The 20,955-nt window shown below is 57.5% G+C and overlaps 1 long non-coding RNA gene across 1 annotated transcript; it reads right to left on the reverse strand.

The window, feature by feature from the left end:
• Positions 1-590: 590 nt before the first annotated feature.
• LOC123289277 (uncharacterized) lies at positions 591-20,695 on the reverse strand. The gene is made up of 3 exons (XR_011506201.1): positions 20,566-20,695; positions 3,020-20,243; positions 591-2,909 (listed from the first exon to the last, which is right to left on the reverse strand). It is a non-coding gene; the product is annotated as an uncharacterized lncRNA (long non-coding RNA).
• Between the last annotated feature and the right edge of the window lie 260 nt (positions 20,696-20,955).

Raw genomic sequence — 20,955 nt, forward strand, 5'->3', positions numbered from 1 at the left:
CTGATCTGTTACTCACAAGCTGCCCGGCATGCTGGAGCCGCCAGCTCCTTGCGTCCTCCCACATCCCTCTGTCCGGGGCCCAGAGAGGCAGCCCCATTTTATAGATGAGGACACTGAGGCTCTGAGCTGGGACTCGCCCCAGGTCAGGCGGCCGGCCGGTGGCTGATGGGGGTTCTGGCCGGGTCTGGCTTTGGGTACACGGAGGGTGTCCTCGCTCAGCTCCTCGTGCTTCCCACAGGAACATCCTAGGCCATGTCACTGCCACCTGGCAGGAAGGTGGGCCCTCGGAGTCAGGGCTGTCCCAGCTTAGTGAGCTCAGGCCCTCCAGGAGCCTCAGAAACGCCAGTCCCTGATCTGAAGACTTCTCTTCTTTCCGTGTTTTTACATAAGCCCAGTGAGAAATCTGCTGGGAAAATGACTCTCCCCTCCTGGTATATCTATCTGCCACCTCTACTTCCTACAGCCAGTGACACCCTGGCTGGCCTAAAGCAGTGGCTTTCAAGCCTGTGTAGACCCCAGGGGGCTTTGGGGGCGGGGGTGAAGAGGGCCCTCAGCTGTCACCCGCTTGGCTCAGTATCGATCACTAAGATTTATTTTGAGAAAGAATAAGGCACACGGTTGAGACAGGAAGGTGGGTGTAAAAAACCCAGTTTGAAACCCACTGTTGTGACTCATTAGGAGCCGTTTGGGTCAGTGGATTGCAGCTTCCTGAAGTGCCCCCCTTACGCAACTTCCTGCCAGCCACCACCCCAAGCGCAAACAAAAACAGAAGCTCAACTTAGGGAGGGCTCTGGGAGGACTCGCCAGGCCCAGAACGCTTCACAGGGTCGTTGCCTTCAGTCCCCAAAATGGGCCCGCCAAGTGGAGGCTGCTGTACCCACAGTGTGGATGAGGAAGCTGGGGCCCAGAGACCTTAAGTAATTTGCCCAAGGTCACACAGCCAGTACGAGGCTCATCTAGGACACTCTTGGGTCTGTCTGACTCCAAAACCACGCTCCTGACACCCACCACCCTCCCCTGAGGATGCAGCACAGCCACCTACTGCGTGCCATCGGCTCTCACTCACCGTCAGTGTCAAGCCGTCCCCGGGGGTTTCTTTGGGCCCCTGGGGGGGAGGACTCACAGACGCTCGAGAACAGATCTGAGAACAGGTCTGAGGAGTGGCTGCCGGAGACAGCCATGGTGTCTGGGCAGAGCTGCCCGTGCTGTGGGCACAGCCATGCCCTCCACGCACACTCCCCCCCTCAGCCAGGGGCCCCTGCTGCCCCCACGGGCAGTGACAGCTGTGTTTGCCACTCCCCAGTGGATGTTGTCCCCAAAGTGCCAGAGCCCTGTGTCTCCAACAGGCCCCAAAGCAGGGTCCTGAGGGTCCCCATCGTCCCACTCCCTTACAGCTCTCCCTCACGTCTGTGTTGGGCTGGGTTCTGGAGCCAGCGCCACCAGGCCACCCCCAAGTCATGCCTCATCGCAGGGAAATCAGGCCAGGCCACTGCGGCCCCTTCTTCCCGAGAGGTGAAGGGCCCCCGAGGAGGAGGGCCCGATGGAAACCGCCTGAGGTTGTCCAACCACCCAGGCCCAGGCCAGCGTCGGCTCTGCGCTTACAAAGTCAGTGTTGCCGACAGCGGGTGGCGGTGGGAGAGAGGACACAGCAGAGAGACACCAACTTGCCTTTCCACAAGCTGGAGACACACACCGGCCTGGGTCTCAGCCTCTCGGTGTCCGGCAGGTGAGGGGTGAGATTCCTGCTCCCTGAGTGTGAGCGAGTGGGTGGAATCTCTTTGGAGGTGGGGAAACCATTTTCACCAGTTAGCTGGTGCCGGCCCTGCAGGGTCTGCTCCCTGGAGCTGGAACAGCAGCTTCCAACCTGGGAGCAGAAGCAGCAGCAGAGGCCCAGGCAAAGCTGTGGGCAGTGATGGCACTGGAAGGGAGGGAACTCATGTCTGGTGATTCATACACCCCACCTTTAGGGAGAAAGGTAGAGATTTTCCTTATCATTACCATTAGAGTGGGTGGTTAGAAATGTTTAGAATAAAATTCTAAATTACTTATTTATTTTTTATTTTTTTGCAGGAGAAGATTTGCCCTAAGCTAACATCTGTTGCCAATCTTCCTCCTTTTTTCTTCCTCTCCACCCCCTCAAAGCCCCGGTACATAGTTGTGGATAGCTGTAAGTCTCTCTGGTTCTTCAGTGTCAGCCACCGCCACAGCATGGCTACTGACAGACGAGTGGTGTGGTTTGGCACCCGGGAACCGAACTGGGGCCACCAAAGCAGAGTGTGCTGAACTTTAACCACTAGGCTGTCAGGGCTGGCTCAAAACATTAAATGTTTAGAATCTGCAGAAGGACAGGCAACCAAACGTTAACCATAGTCATCTGTGGGTGAGGGGCGTTGGTGATTTTCATCTTCTTGCTTGTGGTTTCCAGTGTTGCTTGAATTTATTTATTTATTTTACAATGAAGGTGTATCGTCTTTTTCCAGGAACAAAAGGGACGTTACCCCAAAAAGAAAGAAAATTTGAAAATCAATGAGACTAAAGGTGGTAAAAACCGAGATGCTCTTGCAAAGAGATGGAGCAGAGATGAAGACAACAAAGGAGAAAAGTAACAGGCGGATGGTTCTGCCGCTGGAGGAGCCAAAACACTAGACGCGAGGAAGGGAAGACGAGTTTCAGAAACTCGCCAAAAGAAAGCTCTGGGGGGAACATGAGAGCCTTTGAGAGGGGCCAGTAAAGAAAGGATCCGTGAGGTGTCCAGCAGGGAGCTGGGATCCTGGAACCCAAGAGGACTCCACCCAGGCTGGGACCGGGGTTCAAATGCTGCTTGCTGGGCAGCTTCAGGCAAGTGAATCAACCTCTCTGGAACTTGGGGTTTGCTATCCGTAAAATGGGCACAGCAAGAGTGGCAGGTCCTGAGAAGGAGAGGAGATATAGCATCAGAGTCGAGATGGAGAGGGCGTCCCTCTTCCTGCTTCCCCTCTTTGGTGTCCCATCTGGAAACCCCCTGGGGCGGAGGACTCACCCTGGTCCCCGAAACTCACTCGGCTCCATTAGCAACACTTCTTAAAAGCTCCTTCTGACCCTGGAGCAGCCCCTGCCACTGGAAAGCTGTCAGACTGCTCGCTGCACCTGCCCTCTGACCAAGCGATTCCATTTTTAGGAATTTACACCACAGAAACACTCACATGGGTGACAAGGGAAAACGTGCAGGAAATTCATTGCATCACTGTTTATAATAGCAGAACTTTGCAAACGGCCTGGACACCCATCGGGGGCACTGATTACGTACAGGTGGAGGCACCGCCCGGTGGGAGAGCAAGAGGCTGGACAGACCCCCACCGGCTTCTTCAAGGAGTGGCTGAGAACAACTGTATGTCCACAAGGCACGTCAACACCCGTGCTTGTAAACCGGCCGTTAGCGTGGCTCACCATGGCTGCTCTGGGAAGGAGCGGGGGGCTTGGGTAGGAGGGGGAGTCATTCCAGCTTCAAACCCTTTTCTCTCTGATTCAGTTCACTGTGAGCATGTCCTGGAGACAGCCATCCACTGGCCTTCGTCCCACTCGCATGGTGAGAAGAAACTTCCGGGGCTTACCCATAGTTATCCTCTCCTTCTCAGGCGTGGGGTGAAGCCATGTGACCAGTGCTGGCCAGTGGAGTGTGGGAGGCAGGGATGTGATGCTCTTTCCCTGCCTTGGGGACCCAGAGATGGAGGTGCCACCAGCAGGAGGCAGCCTGGATCCCTGGGCCTTCGCATGGAGGGCAGTTGCCCTGGAGAAGCTCCTGGACCCACGGCAGACTTTGCTGGATGCAGAACAGACTTGTGCTGTGTGAGACACTGCGATGTGGGGCTCGCTTGTTACGCAGCACAACCGAGCCTTGCTAACTGATACAGACGTGGAAAACCACATTCTGGTTCAAGGGAAGCCCAGAGACTTTGGACAAGTCTCTTGACTCCTCCAGGTCTCAGTTTCCCCAGGTGTACTGTTGGGCAAGGGGTCTTTTCTACTCTGACTAGGGCCTGTGCTGCTCCTGTTCCCAAACCCCACACGCCTGGGGCATATCTGCCAGGACTGAGGACTGCTGGGTGCTGAGTGCTTCCTGGACGCCGGCCTCGGCTGGACCACCTTGCAGGCATCATGGAATCCTCGCAGTGGCCCCAGAGGAGGCACCATCATCATCCCCATTGCCCAGTGAGGAAACTCAGGCTCCGGGAGGGGAGGACACTTGCCCGGGAATACGGCATCTGTGATTCTTAACTGCTCTAATGACAACTCCCATCTGGTATTTTAATTTATTTCTTGTAAATGCAACTTAAAAGAAAGCCCACTGTTGACAACTTGAGAGAACTTAGAATACGATTTTTTTTTAATTTGCCATCGTAACCATTTTTAAGCGTACAGTTCAGTGGCATAACGTACAGTCACATTCTTGTGCAACCATCACCACCATCCATCTCCAGAACTCTTTCTGTGTGTGTGAGGAAGACTGGCCCTGAGCTAACTTCTGTTGCCAATCTTCCTCTTTTTGCTCGAGGAAGATTGTCGCTGAGCTAACATCTGTGCCCATCTTCCTCTATTTTATGTGGGATGCCAACACAGCATGGCTTGATGAATGGGGCCAGGTCCACATCCGGGATCTGAACCCAGGAACCCCAGCCGCAGAACGGAGCACACGGACTTAACCACTACGCTGTGGGGCCAGCCCTTCCAGAACTCTTTTTATCTTGAGAAACTCTGTACCCATTAAACAAAGCTCTCCATCCTGCCCCTCCCCCCCGCCCCCACAGCCCAGGTCTTGGCATCCAACCTTCTCCTTTGTTCTCCTCTCTGTGAGTTTGCCCATTCTGAGTACCTAATATAAGTGGAATCATACAGTATTTGTCCTTTTGTGTCCAGCTTATTTCACTTAGCACGTGTCCTCAAGGTTCACCCGTCCTGAAGCGAGTGTCAGAATTTCCTTCCTTTTTGAGGCTGACTGGTACTCCGCTGTAATGTATACTGTACACCACGTTTTGTTGGTCCCTTCATCTGTTGATGGACTGTTGGGTGACTCCCCCCCTTTGGGCTATTGTGAATGATGCTGCAGTGAACACGGGCGCGCATATAGCTTTCAATTCTTTTGGATACATACCCAAAAGTGGAATTGCTGGATCATATGGTGATTCTATTTTTAATTTTTTGGAGAAACTCCATACTGTTTTCCGTAGCGGCTGCACCATTTGACATTCCCACCAACACTGTACGAGCTCCCAATTTCTCCACATCCTCGCCAACACTTGTTACTTTCTGGGTTTTGACAGTAGCTATCCTAACAGGCGCGAGGTGGGGTCTCACTGTGGTTTTGGTTTGTGTTTCCCTGATGATCAACAAGGGAAGCAGGATTTTTTAAATGCCACCGGTGAGTCTAGAGTGGTGCAGACACCTAGGTCTGTTTCCACGGGAGGGAGCAGGGGCCGGGGTGCTGTGCTACTCGGGGGGGATGCTGTAGCCGCAGCTCAAAGTCCTCGGCTCCCAAACAGGTGACTGGGCCTGTGCTCCCGGGGCTGCAGTGTGACCCATGCCCCAGCGGACAGGCTGGGATCCCAACTTCTCCAGAACCTCAGCTGCCGTGGGATGTTGCAAGCCCAACTTCCCCCACTGGGCCTGAGGAGGAACTGAGCTGGGCCTTTCCAGCCCAAGCTGACCCTGTGACCGTCAGTTCCCACCCAGGCCTGGGACACCGAGCAGAGAGGACGCGGCCCCACAGCGCAGCAGGAAGTGGGGTGATCTGCACGCCCCCTGGCCTTCCACTTCCGGACAAGGGCAGCTTTGTGTTTGGGATGCGAGCAGGGACGTAGGATCCAGACAGACTCAGTCCGAGTTCCATCTTTGCCGTTCACCAGCTGTGTGGCCTTAGATAAGTCACTTCCCCTCCCAGCCCCCCCCCGTTTTCTCATCTGTAAAACGGCTGAAATGGTGCTTGGTGCATGGTCAGCGCTCACGAAGCACTGCGTATAATCACCAACATCATCATCCTCCTCCTTCTCATCAACATCAAGAAGCATGACCAGGTCACGCCTGTGTCAAACAGTCCATGGCTCCCCATTGCTGGCAGGAAAAAGTCTACCACACTCTTATGGGCTCGTGGGCACTGTCTGGACTGGCCCCTGCTGACATGTCCAACCTCCTCTTCCCTCACTGGTCACATTCCAGTCACCTGGGCTGCCTCCTGTTCCGCAAACACCCAACACTTTTTTCTGCCACAGGCCCTCTGCACATGCTCTTCCTCCTGCCTGAAATGCGCTTCTTCCTGGACATCCCAGCCCCGGTCCACATGGGCGCCCTGGGCCCTCACAGCCCTAAATGGTCGAACGGTGCCTACAGGCGCTCACAGTACTGAATTGTGAAATTATTGGAGCAACGTCAGCCTCCCCACAAGAGCTCTGTGAGGCCAGGTTCACACTCCCTGTCACAGTGCAAGGACCAAGGACAGGGCTGACCCGGGTGCCCCCAGAATGTGAGTCATGTTGACTGACTGATTCCCAGAATCTCCCTGATTTTGGAAACTCAGATTCTTTTCAACAAAGACAATCCATTACTTATATAACCAAATAAGCTTCAACTTTCATACCTCTGTAAGACTTTTCCACACATTGAATGAACAAATCTGAGAAAACCCTCAGCTACCTCCCGTGTCCTAATTTTTCAGCTCAGAAAAACATGGTCACGGCGCTCTGAGCAGCTGCCCACAGTTCCCGCTGTGCCTCTCGCAGCCCAGCCTCGGGCCGTCCCTCCTTCAGCACACACCGAGCCTCCTGCCGGTCCGCCGGTCACCCCTGGCTTGGGGCTAAACACCGACCGTGAGTAATGGCAGGTTGCAGAGGGCCGCGCAGACGCATTTTCAGCCCCGTCAGCAAGATCAGCGAGAGCCGTGGTGGCCCCGGGCCCAGGGCTGGGTCCTGACTCAGCCAGTCCACATACAGCAGCCCCCTTGCCCCCAACCAGCTGGGGAGCGAAGGTGCAGACTCCAAGGGGGCCACCGACTGGAGTCCCCGCCAGATGTGTCACAAAGCCCATGCCTTTGTGGAGGCCGCCACCTGCCACTTGTCTGTTCCGACAGCTATTTGCAGAGCGAATGTGTGTGCGGCCGGCCGGGGTGCGGGAGGCCCAGCGCAGACCCAGTGCCGCCCTCCTGCAGCAGGGGCAGGTGAGAACAAGAATTACACAGTCATCACTTCCAGGGAGACCCAGGGCTCCACTCTCCCCTGGGTTCACCACCCTCGGGCCTCTGGGTGGCGGGGCTGGCTTTACAGGACGCTTCAGAGGCCCCCAGGGGAGCAGGGGTTCAGAGGGGCCGCGTTGATGTCCACTCACAGCGGTTCTCATGGAAAGGACTTTCTTGCCGTGCTGATGCCAATAGGCTCCAGTGACAATCGCTCTCAGCACTGTGGGTGCTGGGATGGTGGCTCAGGCCAGCTCGGGAAGGGGACACCCTGAGGAGGCCTGAAGAAGGGGGACTGTCCCAAGACGTAGGCGAGGCGAGGGAGGGCGTGGGACTTGGGTCCCTGTCTGGGTGGGCTCCATGGACACCGGGGTGCAGGAGCCCCACCAGAGAAGACCTGAGCCTGGAGAAGGAGCTTGGCCTGGGCAGGGGAGGGGTCCCGAGATGCTCCCAGACATCAGAGGGGTGCTGAGCACCCCATTTCAAGGTTCTCATGGGGCTCACATTCCTGTGGGGGAGACGACAGTGGACAGAAGGAAACAAACAAACACCTATGTGGGAGGGGAGAGGTGGGGAGTGGGGGGAAAGGGGCAGGGAAGGGGGAGGAGGGCAGGGAGGGGGGAGACTCCAGGAGAGATGGCTCATGGCACTCCAGGGCGGGGTGAACCTGAGAGATGGGAAGAAGGGTAGGGGTGGGAGAGGCAGGAGGGGTGAGGGTGGAGGTGGGAGAGAGAAGGGGTGGGGTGGGAGAGGGAAGAGGGGGGAGGAGGAGCATTTTATGAATGGACATATGCAAGTCTGGATCGCCACACTCATGCACACATGCACACACGTACACACAGGGAGAGCTTCCTGGGGGAGCTGCGCGCCCCTCGTTTCCTGCCCAGAGTTCTCAGGCAACAGGCTACACCCCATCCCCCATAACCAAGTCCTCCTCATGGCTGCAGACCTTTAGGGGTGCCTCAGTCTTCTCAAGTCCCCAGCCCCCGTCCTACCCCCGTTCTGCAGCTGAAGCAGCACAGGCTTCCCTGGAGAGGGGAGCAGGTTCGGGTGGGGGTGGGGGAGACAGGAGGCCCAAACCCCACGGGGATGGGAGCCCGCAGGGAAATTCGCATGCCAGCTGCCAGTATGGCGGTCTCAGCTGCTGCCACCTCGATGCACACGCTCACTGACACACACGTGTGTGCATGGACACACAATCCCAGCCTCACACACACACTGACACATACACACCACACAAACGTGGAACTCGGGTCTCCAGCGGGCCTGAGCTGTCTGCTCCAGAAGCCCCCTCTCTAGGCTGGCGCCCCCTCTGTGAAACGTTTCTGTCCTCACAGGACCCTCCAGGCTGCCCCCAGCTACCCCGTCCGTCACCTGAAATCCTCAGAAATTAGGAAAGATTCCATTAAAACTACACCTCAAATTTTAGGCCTAAATAATATTTTGAAAATTTGGGGCTCAGTCCTCAGGCCCCATCTGATGCAGGCTTATGTGATGCAGGCTCAGTCTGAGTCAGGCAGGTGGGGGCAGGTGGGATGGGGGAGCACGGGTTGTGTGTTGGGGGGTTAGTCTGGGCACATTCTGCGCCCGCCCCACCCCCCATAGCTGGGAGCACACCCCACAGAGCTGGAGATGGCTGAGGGCTGCGCGGCGTCAAGGATGCGGTTCTGGGAGTGCATCCCCCCACCTCCCTCTGCAACTCTCCCCAAGGGCCTTACTCTTGCGAGCCTCAGTTTCCCTATCTGTACAATGGGTGTGATGTACCTCCTAGGGCAACCGTGAGAGTTAAGTGACATCACACCTATAAAGTTATAAGCTCTGGAAGCCCAACGAAATAAGTGGGGGTGCGATGGACACACGCAGCGGCCTCCTGGCGGATGGGGCCGAAAAGAACCCGCATTTTCCTTCTTTCTGCGCTGAGGCTGCGCTTCCCGAGGACGCAGTCGGCTTCTCCGGAGCAAAGCCGCTCCCTCCGCCGGAGGTGACAGGGGTCTCAGGGGGCTGGGCCACCTCCTGCGCGACTGCCACCGAGGAAAACACGGAATGCTCTCCTCCCGGCTCAGGTTTCCAGACCCCGCCCCAACCCACAACAATTTTGCATATATTTAAATCTCCGCTGTGGTTTCCAGTCTTGAGCCCCCCTCTCCCCAGCCTCCGGAAAAGAGAAAGAAATTAGAAAAGCCCGTCATTTGTCTCCGTCCCGGCCCCATCTATCAGGCCTCCCAGCGCCGGGCCGGGACGGCCGCGTGCGCGGCGGCGGCGGCGGCGGGTATTTGCATACATATTAAACGGAGCCGTAAAAATGCAGACGTGCAAACCGCGTGGACGCTCCTCGCGCGCAGCCTGCCAGGAAATCAATCTTCTGCCGTCTTAAAGGAAACCTGCTCCGGAGGAGGTGGCAGGCCGCGCTGCCCGCATCCCCGGGGCGGGAGGCTGCGTGTGGAGAGAGGTCCTCTGTCCGTCTGTCAGGGGACCCAGCTGGCTTGGGGGTCCTTCCGACCACGGCCTCTGTGGAGCCCCTGGACAGGGAGCCAGGGGGCGCGGAGCCGGCTGCGCGCCCTAGAGTCAGAGGCTTGGCCCCTCTGAGCTCCCTGCACCCGGTGGTAGTGATGACCGCACAGCCCTCGCGGACCCGCGGGGTGCTGGAGATTTTTCCCTCACTCTGGGCCTCTGGGGCTTAAGCGGCTAACCCCAGGTGGCCCCGGCCCTGTCTACAGAGCTTGGATCCCAAGCCGGGGGCAGAGGAGATTGGCCAAGAGCACAGGCTCTGGAGGCAGGTGGCCTGAGTTCAAAGTCAGGTTCCACTCTTTGCAAACTGTGACCTTGAGCAAGTGCATCAACCTCTCTGTTTCCTAAAAAATTGGGGATCAATATACCCTCCTCTTAGGCTGTTGTTGGATTAAAGTAGGTCAGTGATTGCCTGGCACGCAGTAAGGACTCAGTAAATGGGGGCAGAGCAGAGTGTAGGAGGGCCCTTGGTGTTACTGGCGTGGTTCTCCAGGTTAAAATCTCTCTATGTCGCAGGGCTTGGCCGGCCACTCCCCCTGCGAGCCCCCTCACCTGTAAATGGGGTATTCTCACAGGAGCTTCCAGCCCACGAGGATCACCTACCCCGCCCTCCAGACATGGCCCAGGAGCTCCACTGTGGTTCCAGTGAGATGCGGCCAAGGCGGCACCTCTGAGGGCTCCCATCGCATCATCCTTTGCAGCTCAGGCAAAGCCCAGGGCCGGGAGTGGGGCACCCGGAGCATGCCCCGAATGGGCTGAACATCTGTGGGACCAGGAAGGGCAAGTGGCCCGCAGCCTCGGCAGAACCAGACCATGCTGCCCGCTCCACCCACCCCCACTCTGAATTCCACTCTCCAGATGGGGAAACTGAGGCTCAGAAAGAGGTGCTGCAGCCACGAAGCTTGAAGGTGGTGGAACCGGGATTCGAATCGGGTTGCCAACATAGATGGAGCTCCTTCTGCAGCGGAAGGGAATGCTGCTCCCCACCCCCGCCCCCCATAGGTGTGTGCCCAGAGAGGGAAATCTGCTCTGTGCCCAGGCTCAGCCTAGGATTTGTAGTACTTGGGGGCCATGAAGGTCCTTCCTTGAAGGGAACCAGAAGGAGGAAGGGTGGTCTTTCCAGAAGCCGCTCGAGTCTGGCCTTCATTATACACTCCACGCTCTTGGAGGCAAGGAATGCAGGTGACCGGCGTCCCCAGGACAGGCAGGGCAGGGGGCAGTGCTGGGGTGGGGGTGGGGGGGCGGGTGTGCCCAGCCTGAAGAGAGCCGGCATCCTCTCTGAAACTCTAGGCTTGAGTGAGCAGCCAGCCAGGGCTGGGGGCCTTTGCCTTCAGGTGAGAGAAGCTCCCTGTGATCCAGAGCTTCTCATCTGAGTGGCAGCATGACCTCCAAGCTGCATCGAGCTGTGTCCTGGAGCTACGGGAACAAAAAGGCTGAATCAGGGTGTGGCCCAGTTCGGTGGGGCTCCCTGTGTGACCTTGGGCAAAGACCCTGCCCTCTCTGGGCCAAGCTGGCAGAGCTGCCTGCACTCCTTCTCTGCCTCTCCCCGGAAGCCCCTCCCTCCACCCCTGGCCTCTGCTCTCTGAGCCTCCCTCTGCAGGCCCCAGAGCACAGGCCGCCCCCACTGCCCGGCAGGCAGCGGGTGGAGGAAGCCGGCAGGGCGGGAAAAGGCGGGAGGGGCGGGAGTTACAGGAACCGGCTGGGCCTGGGCGATTGCTCAACTGGGGAGCCTGGCCCGCGGCCCCCCCCAGGCCCCCACTTCCAGCAGCCCGCCCTCCCCCCGCCCCGCGCTGCATTGCAAACATTCCTCCCCAACCTCCGTTGCTGCGGAAGGGAACTGCCGCAGACACAGCACGAGGCCCAGAAACGCTTAACCCCTTCCCTCCTTCCAGGCAGCGGCCCGAGGACGGCTGTGCGCTGGCCACCGGGCTTTCTAGGCCCCGAGTGACCCGCAGGGGAATGGCTGGCGGCCCCAGCTGGCCTCTGGTTGCCGACTTGGACCAACAGGCTGAAGGTCGTGCGCACACAGTCTCCAGGCCTGGATTTGCTCAGCAGAGCTTTCCAGAGCTGCCCCTGGGGGCCGGGCCTACGCCGGGTACGAGGCATGAAAATCCCACAGCCCGCGCTCCAGATACACTGGCAATCTGAGATCACCACCATGAGCAGTGATGCGAAGGAGAAGGACGGTGTGAGCCTGGGCAAGAACTCAAGGCGCAGTTAGGCAGGGAGGGCTTCCTGGAGGAAGTGACATTTAGCCAGCCTTAAGAGGAGAGAGCGAGGATTCCAGGCAGAGGAGAGCAAGCGTGAGGCTTTAGAGAGACGACAGAAGTGGACACGGTCTAGTCTGTGTGTCTGGAGGAGAGAGGGTGAGGGGTGGAGAGCCCCCAGGTGGGAGAGCTTGCCCTGTGCCGGGCCCCAGAAGGCCCTGGGACACTCCCGGGCTTGGACTGTCTTCGAGGGCAGTGAGGAGCCACGGAAGGGTTTCACCTGGGGAATCACATGGTCCAGTCTAGCTCGAGGCACTGAAATTCCCTGGAGAGAAAAACAGAACCTTGACGGAGAGGGAGCCGGCGTGTTTTCAGGGACAAACCAGATCTGCTCTAAGACGGAGCACCCAAACCACGCCAAAGTGCCACCAACAGGAGGCCTTTCAAATGGCAGCCTGGCAGCTGGGCCTGGCCTGGGGTCTCCTGGGGCTGGGAGGGCCACTCTGAGCCCCGCCATCCCCAGCCCAGCTGGAGGCAGCAGGCGGGCACCTGTCCCAGGCTGGGGTCCACCCCCCCACGCCCCAGAGGCCACTCTGCAGACAGCCAGAGCTCAATAAATGCAGCAGTTAGAGCGTTGAAGTTAGAAGGGGCTGAGAGATCATCGGGCTCACTGCCTCCTCACTTCACAGAGGAAGAAGCAGCCCCAGAGGCAGCAAGGCCAGCCGAGGCTTCCAGTGCAGGTGGCGGGGCAGCACTGGGCCGGCCCCGTGGGTGTGCCCAGCCCTGGGGCTGAGGGGCATGCATCCGAGATGCCCACGGCGCGTGGCCCAAGAGGAGGCCCAGCCCGCTGTGACCTTGGCACCCACAGAGGAGACCCCAGAACCTCTGAGGACCCTCAACCCAAGCCCCCTTCTGGTCTCCCTCTCTCATGGGCCTTCACAGAGGCTGAAAGAACCAGAGATTCAAATCCAGAAAACCAGGAACCGTTTGGAAACGGACGGTCGCTGAACCTAGCTGGCGGAGGGAGTCCGCGTCTCTGCCCCCTCAGAGCATGAAGGAATGAGCCAAGGGACAAAGTAAGTTAGCGGAAACTTCTGGACTGTATTCTTTCGCTGGAGAACGTTTCCTTTTCTTTCTCCTCCTCCTTCTTTTTTAAATGAGGTATTACTCAGAACACCAACATACCAGCGGTTAAACGGAGCTGCCCGATTGGAGAGGAAAGGGGTGGTCTGGGTCCACCCCGTACACACCCACGTGGGCGCCGGGCCCTCCTGGCCAGCCCCGGGCTCCTCCAAACCCACTGAGGGCCAGCAGGCCAGCCCAGCCACAGATGTTAGGGATGGGGAAACCGAGGTCCTGGGAGGTGGAGGCACTCGCCCAGAGTCACACAGCTCTGAGGGATGGAGCCAAGTGCCCCCAGGCCAGCCTGGCCCCAAGGACCCGCCTTGAGCACCTACAGCCCAAACACCTCCATGGGCCCGGGCCCAGGCTGCAGGATGGGGGCACAGGTCTGCGTCTTGCTTTCCAAGGGTTGTCTCCTGGCCTGGCCTTTGGCTGGGACTCCCCAGGTCCTGCTCAGCAGCTGCGAGCTGAGAGGGCAAAACACGCCAAGGACGCTCCCTCTGTTGAAATTGTGCCCCGACAGGACAGGAAGGGGCCTGGCCGGCTCCGCGGCCGCACATGCCCCCAGCAGAAGGGGGGCTGGGTTCCTTCCAGGTCCCAGGGGTCACCCTGCAGGCTCCCTGGGCAGCAGCCGATGGGTCCATTCTTGGTCATAAGCGTGACCGAGCCTCCTTCCAGGCAATGGCATTTCTACAAGAGTTCTTCGAACCTGGGGGCCACCACCTCTATGACCCACCATCAGCTCGGCCATGAAAAAGCATTCCGGAACCTTCTGAATCCTCATCATGACGGGAGGAGTTCGCCATCATGACCCCATTTTACAGAAGGGAAACTGAGGACCATGAAGTCACTTGCCTGGGTCACACAGCGAGTAATAGACATGGGCAGGCCCGGGACGCACCAGGTGCACGCTCCTCACCCCCGGGCCTCACGGCCTCCCAGCCTGGGGATGTGACCACTTGTCACAGCAACGAGGCTCCATAAAGCAAAGATCCCCCCGGCTCGCCCTGACTCCTCGTCTGCGACTGTCCATGAAATAAAGCTTTCATCTCCCCTATTATCTGTTTATCTTCAGCATCTAACCCACCCCAGTTTGCTCTCCACTCCAATCTCCAGCTGGGCTCACCCGGGCCAGGAGTTTGTCTCTGAACTTCCAGAAGGCAGAGCTGCTGGTGTGGCTGTAGCCGTTATCACGAAAAAAAATCTCATTTTATGCATTTCATAGAATGAGTGGCCTGATTTGGAAATATTGGTGGAAGCTACTGCTTGGGGACAAGGATTGTGCAGCGGCCGTGATGTCCGGGAGGCACCTGGCATGGGGTGAGCGCTCCCCCAAAGGGGCTGGATGATTGTTATTGCTGCTGTTCCCTGGGGCTGGGCGTGGCTGATGAGTCCCAGACCTCTTCTTCCCGCCTTCACAGCACAGGTGAGCGGGTTCAGTCCTCACTCACCAACTGGCACTAAAGGGTAAGAAACCAGCTGGGGGATGAGGCAAGTTATCCGTCCTGGTCCTGAGTCATGGTTACCTTGGTAGTCAGCCTGCAAGATGTTCTCCGATGATTCCTGCCTCCTGTGTTCACACCTCTCTGGCTCCTCCCACAACGAACAGGGCTGCCCTGGGTGAGCAATAGGACACCGCAGAAATGACTGCAGGGACCATCCAAGGCTGGGTCACAGAAGGCACGGTGGCTTCCGTCTTGCTCTCTTGCATTGCTCTGGGGGAAACCAGCCGCCATATAGTGAAGAGACTCAAGCGGCCCCACAGAGAGGTCCCTGTGGCGAGGAACCGAGGCCTCTGACAATGGCAAGCGCCACCTTGCCAGCCCTGCGAGGGCACCGTCTTTGAAGCCCGTCCTCCAGCTCCAGTCAAGCCGTCAGATGATGGCAGCCCCAGCCGACCCCTTGACTTCAACCTCCAAAGAGACCAGGAGCCGGAACCAGCCAGTGACACCACTTCTGAATTCCTGACCCACAGAAACTCTGAGATAATAGATGCTTATTGTTCTAAGCCACTAAGTTTGGGGTGATTTGTTACACAGCAGGAGGTAACTAATACAGGAACAGGGAGAGCTTTTAGCTACCAGGGCCTTTCATTGACTGGCTTCCCAAAGTGTAGTCCTTGGAATACTGATCGCAGGCTATGCTCTGGAAAACCACGGCCCACGAGTGTGAGCAGACTGTGCACGTCAGTCTCTTACTCGAGAGCCTCAGTGCTCCTTGGTACATCAAGCACAGGCCCCGCTGGGCAACGAAGCCCAGCGTTCTCCTAACCCAGCATTTCCCAGGAGTCTCTGTGGAACTCTGGCCTCACCGCCTCAGAGCACTCTGGGAAACACAGGCAAACCATCATGGCAGCAGGCTCCTCGGGCACATTAAACAATTGTGCCCATTTATGAAAACAAAAACACTCCCAGCCTGATATTCAGAGTGTGGCCTGAGGCGCTGGATACAAAGCCAAGACGGCCGCCTCCCCCAGCGCACAGTCCCTCTGGCCTCTTTTTCCAGTTGTGGGGCCGCTTTGCCCTGGGTCCCCTCTGGTCCCACCGGTCTTACAATCAACGGTATTGATCAGGGCTCCGGGCCAGTGTCTGGCGGTGGACCTCAGCCTATTTGGGGACCATTTTGGACTCAGATTTTCGTTCCCAAACTCTGTAGCTCCAGCTCATCAGCTCGCAGCCCACTGGCACGTGGGCCACGCTGCGCCCTTGAACTCTGCACTCCTCGTGCTCGCGGCATCCTCGGTACCCCGGCCTCAGAGCTGGGCATCTCTTGGTGGGAATGCAACCGTGGTCTTAAAACACGAACCGCTGGAAAATAGCGTCTGATGGAGAAAAATTCCTTTCACAGGCAACTTTTTAAGAGCAAATCCACCCCCTTCACTGAGGGAAGGCTGCGCTCAGAAAACCACATTCTTTTAGGCCCCTGGGGCTGCATGGGGGTGGGAACGAGATCTTTCTACACGCTAGGAGGCAGAGGTCTTTTCTTTTGTTGAAAACATAATTTCACCCTCACGTTGCTTCATCTTTCCCAGCAGGGACAGTCTGGGGCTCTGGGGCCTGTCTGGAGCCATCGCTTCCAGACACCAAGTGGCCTGCCCTCCTCCCTCGGGCCAGAGGCCCTGGTATGGCCACCTTGCCGCTCGGAGCGTGGCCCCGCTGGCCCAGCATCCGCCTCACCTGGGAGCCCCTGCCCCGGCCCGCTGCCTCAGAATCTGCCCCTTGAACAAGATCCTCAAGTGATCTGGGGGTTATTCAAGCTGGGGAGGGATCGGATGCACCCCAGAACTGCCGTCTCAAGATGTCCTCAGCCTGCCTGCCAACGGGCTGCCCTGCCCGCCCTCCTTATTCCCCTCCCAGGCTCTCTGTCCCATCACAGACTTCTCAGGGGTTCCAAGCGGAATTTCCCGAGACCCATTTTCTGTGCCCCCTTTTCTCACCGAAATCCAGTGAGATGAGCAGGGCGTGAGGGGGTAGGACGTCAGGAGACCCGGACAAGAGGTAATGACAACAGTAAAGACACCCAGCCCTTACAGGGGGCTCACAACCCAGGAGGGAGGCAGTGAGGCCCAGAGGTTCAGAGAGGAGAAGCCATCTACCCAAGGTCACACAGCCAATAAATGGAAGAGTCAGGATGACCCCACAGCCACCGAGCTCTCCCCTGACACCCTGCCACATGGGACTTCCTTGATGGGGAAAGGGGAGTGGCTTCAGGGACTGTCAACTGGCTTAGCCCAGTGGTTCCCAATCTGGGGTTCCCTGGGGGGCCCTCAAAGGCCCTCTGCGGGGCTCCAAGCTATCTACAGCCTCCCGAAACCCCCGATGGTCACGCACCTTTACTGCTGGCCAGGCCACCACGGGCTACCTGCGACATCAGGCTTCTTCGCTCTAACTGGGATTATCTCCACCCACTGTGCCCGTTCAGAGTCTCTGGGGCTGATGGCAGCTGAGCAAGCATCATCGTTGTCCTTGACTAACCCCAAATGAGAAAGCTTACATTACTTCACACACACAGTTTGTTTGTTGGCCAAACATGGGCTTTGGGGCAAGTAACAGCAGGAGGGGCTTTTCTGGTGGGAATGTAGAGAGGAATTAGCTTAGAAATGGGAGTTCCTGAAGGGAGGGCATTTGTGTCCATTATTTTTCAGTGGCGGCAACTGCTTCTTATACTTTCTTTAAAATGAAGTAAGTACTTCCCCACCCCCACACAGCCTGGTGCCTGCACCGCCCTGGGAGGCAAAGGGGGGGTGGCTGGCCGGGCACACAGCCCAGGTCTTCACTAGCTGCTCCTTGCACCACCTTCTCCACGAAAGCTGACCTTGAGGACGACGTGTGGGCTCTTGTCTGCAGGTTTTCAGCGAAGCCGAGTGGAAACCAACCACAGCCATGCTTGAATTTCTTGTAGGAACCTGCACCGAGACGGGGCGTGGACCTCTCCCTGCGGCCTCCACTCCGCTCTGCACCTTCCTTCGACTTCAGGCACGTCCGAGTGCACACGTGGGGCTGGGGTGCGGCTTCTCTTGCTCCTTCTAGCCCGACCCTCCCCTCCACCCCTCCCATCTCCACCACTCCCCCCTCCACCCCACACCCACAGGAGGTTTGAGGCCGTGGAGCTTTTGGTCAGGAGCGTGCAGAGGCTCAAGGCCAGGCCTTGGAAGGCTGATGGATGCCGGGGGCTCGCAACCAACTTCCAACTTCACTCCTGGACACGCTTCGTCCATCTGGAGACATCTCATGGGTGGGGGGGACCCCAGAGCTCATGACCACTGGAAAGTGTCCTCCCATCCGGGACTAGAAGTCACCTTTGGGGACAGGATTGGGGAGGAGGAGCACAGTCGCTTCTTAAAAATGAGTCTCATGTGTCTGAGTAGCAGGAGCTGGACACCCTGGTCCAGAGGCCCCACGACCGTGGACTAGAACGGGTGAAGGTCAAGGACAATGACGGTCAAGCCAACTAGATTTCAAATACAGCTCAAGAGGAGTCCACTGTGAGATATAAAAAACGCACCATCCATCAGCCACAGTAAAGGGCCTAGAACTCTGATGTCGACACACCAAGGAGGGGACATCTTTTTTATGCGCGGAAGGATTCTTCTGGTGCTAACATCTGTTGCCCATCTTCCTGTCTTCCTCTTTTCTTTTTTTTCTTCTTCTCCCCAAAGCCCCCCAGTATGGCTGTGTATCGTAGTTGTAAATCCTTCTAGTTCTCTGTGTGAGCCACTGCCACAGCATGGCAACTAACAGACGGTGGTGTGGTTCCACGCCACGGAAATGAACCCAGGGTGCAGGCGTGAGAGAGCCAAACTTTAGCCACTAGACCTTCAGGGCTGGCTCGAGGGGACTTTTGTAAGTCAAGGTCCTGTGGGGATCTTTCCAGTGACTCTTTAGGGTGTGGATCAACTACACCACGTGTTGTCTCTGCTCTGTGGATGTGTCCCCATCTGCTAGGAGACATACCTCCTCCAGGGCAGGAACCACCTCTGGTTCATCTTTGCACCCTGAGAGCTCACTGGGTACCCTGCAGGCAGGACCCAAAGTCCCTATGGGGTGTCTTCCCCACCACGCTGAGCCCCTGCTGGAAGCAGGACTTCACTCTGTTCATCAGCAAAACAGGGGGCCGGGGCCAAAGCCAGGCTCATTGGTTTCTCACTGAGTTTCCCACCATGCCTAGCGTGCAGGACACGCCCACAAGCGGGGGATCACCATCCTTCCCAGGGCTGATTGCAACACTGGGTATGTGGCGGGCGCTCAGGTACTGGTTGGTATCCAGACAGGTTTTCTTTAAACCAACATTTCTTAAAGTATAGGGATAAAAATCATATATTATTTGTGCAAAATGTGGTTTGTTTTCTTTTTTAAGAGAAAGCTTGACTTCCTTCTCCCCACCTATAGCCAGGAATCGAGATAGATACTTCCCATGCATGCCCATTTTACAGATGAGGAAGCCAAGGCTCAGAGAGGTCAAGTGAGGTCCCCAAAGTCACTCAGTGGCAGAACCAAGCTCTTAACCATTAGGATCTTGGGTTTATAGCCCTTGGCCTCTCTGGGACGTTTGCTTAAAGCCCCAGAACGAGGGGCCCTATCACAGAGATAAGCAACAGTGATCAACTGCACATATGAATTAACTGGGTCATGGTCACATAGTAAAGGCACATCCACTTGAAAGATTTCTCTGAGTGGGACCCAATGTGACAAGGAAGGAAAATTGAATCAGATCACACGAAAAAACCGGGCAACTCCGGGAGAGTGTGACCTGCCCAAGACAGAGCTAACCCTGGCCAACTCTCCTCTGATTTCCCAGGAAGCAAGGAAAAGGTGAGGAGAGGGCAGGGTCCGTTCAGAAGCCTCTCAGGTTTTAGTACAAGGCCTGAGAACCCTGGGTGGGGGTGGGGTGGGGGGATTCGTGCTCTGTGTCTTTCTTCAGGGGTCTCAGAGAGGGTCTCTGAAGCAGCTGTGAGAGGTGGTGACTAGAATCTGGGCTCTGGAGCCACAGAAACCTGGGGTTCTCTCCTGGCAAGCTGTGCGACCTCCCTGACCTTCAGTCTCTTCATCTGAAATGTGTCCAGCAAAGCTTTACTGTCCAGGTGCTCTCTGTGGAGCAGATGCTGGGTGCCAAGGACTCAGCAATGCCTGGGGGAGACCAGAGTGGAGCCTTCACCAACCTCACTGCCTAACGGGAGGCAGCAAATGTGGAGACAAACCAATTCTGAGACCCACTGGAAAGAAAGAACACAGAGAGGAGAAGCATCTCTAGCCCAGGCTGGTGGGGAGGCTCCGAGGGTGCAGCCACGTCAAGGCTGAGCCCAGCACCGAGCTCGGGGCGGGCATGCGGTCAGGGACAGCTGCTTTTGTTGCTGCTATTATTACTGTAACCTGAATAAAACCGGGCTGCCTTGGGGCCCAGTCTCATCACCATGTCACATTCAAAAGAAACACCAGTGTGACACTCTCAAATCCTTGAAAAGCAGTTTAAATCTTCCGGAAATCTCTCAAATACACCCCAAAGGGGAGTCCCTCTGCACACCACACACACAAGCCTTCTCGAGACTCTGCATCAGCGTGTCTTCCCTCCACCTCCTTCATTTCATCCTCTCGGAGAGGCAGGGCTGCTGGGCCTGGCCGTGGGGGATGGGGCATTGGGCAGGCCAGGCTCTGCCCTCACCAGCCATGTTGCTTAACTGCTCTGTGCCTCAGTTTCCTCATCTGCAAAACCTGGATAACAATAGCATGCCTTCGAGGAGTCACGAGTGGTTGTGGGCACTCAGTGAGGTAAGGGCTCTAAGTGGTCAAGATAAGCAGTCACCACGAGGCCACCCAAGTGGGAACTCTTGTGATTTCTTTCCACTGCCCTTTGCATCTCGCCCCAGTGAGGAGCTCCAGCAGGGTCTCTGGTCCCTCGGTCTGGGCTTTCTAGGTCCTGGTACACCACAGCAGCTCCACCCACCACCCCACCCAGCCCAGTGCTGGCAGGCACACTCTGAAACTCCCTCTTCCTTAGGAGTCACACACAGGGGCAGCCTCCCCTGGGCATCACCTGAGACTGTCAGTGCTCAGAGGGCAGGGCCGGGTGTTCCCTGATGCACTGGGGAAAGACAGCTCCTCACCAACCAAGGCCACCGCTTGCCCCACGCCTGCGCAGCAAAGCACAAGGTGGTTCCCACATCCTCCTGGTTCCCCAGGCCACAGGGCAGGCCACGCATCAGGGACCGGGCTGTCTCCCTTCCCGAGGGGCCCTGGGCCAGGGCCTTGCCAGGCGTGGGGCCCTGCCCTCACAGGGCTCACAGTCCTGCATGCAAGGCAGATAATCAGGGCCTGAGTAGGAGGTGAGACAGCCGGGGCAAGCAGGAAAGGGCCTGCCGAGGAGTCAGGGAGGGCTTCCCAGAGGAAGAAGCCCTGAAGGGAAGGGCTGGAATCAGAGGGAGGG

The sequence above is a fragment of the Equus asinus genome, chromosome 10 (assembly GCF_041296235.1).
Source record: "Equus asinus isolate D_3611 breed Donkey chromosome 10, EquAss-T2T_v2, whole genome shotgun sequence".
Classification (NCBI taxonomy): domain Eukaryota; kingdom Metazoa; phylum Chordata; class Mammalia; order Perissodactyla; family Equidae; genus Equus; species Equus asinus.